A 660-nucleotide genomic window follows, 5' to 3' on the forward strand; every position below is an offset into this window, starting at 1 on the left:
TTAAGATAGAGGAGAATTCAAAGTAAAAAAGAAAAATCGAATCAAATCAATTGCTCTTTTGTTTTTCCTGCTACTTCTGGAAATGCAGAGTTGCTTTCATTAGTATTCTGTGCCACCTGCTTGCTTCTGCTCCTTCCTTGGCAACAGCTTTCCTGCAAAATATTAATATTTCAGAGTTTTGTAACTTTTGTTCACCAGCTATAATGGTAAAGTACAGAGCCATCCCCTGCCTCTGCCCCTGAAGTGCTGTGTAATGTTGCCACGCAGTGTTGCACCAATATCATTGACTTCGCCAGCACGGGGATATGATCCCTTCTGTCCCCTAAGACCAGATGCGACATGGCTGAGAGGCATAATGAACAAATGTGTGTTTATTCATTTAGAGGGCCATACACAAAAATTGCTAGGGGTGTGATTTATAGTAGAGGCTCATAAATAAGTTGCAAAAATGACTGTTCTTAAATGCCTTGTCTTATCTTCTCGCCCGTGTGTAGGAACTACAACCCCTTGTTTAAAAGCTGATGAGAAAAAGCAGCAGTGACAGTGTCCCCCTCACCTCCATTTCTTATTTCCAAACCCTTCCCGGGACTGGCCCAGGGGAAGGTTGGTGTTTGATTAAACACAGACTGGGCTGAGCAAACAATTCCAGAGCTCTCTTGG

This window comes from Meleagris gallopavo, chromosome 1 (assembly GCF_000146605.3).
Source record: "Meleagris gallopavo isolate NT-WF06-2002-E0010 breed Aviagen turkey brand Nicholas breeding stock chromosome 1, Turkey_5.1, whole genome shotgun sequence".
Taxonomy (NCBI): Eukaryota; Metazoa; Chordata; class Aves; order Galliformes; family Phasianidae; genus Meleagris; species Meleagris gallopavo.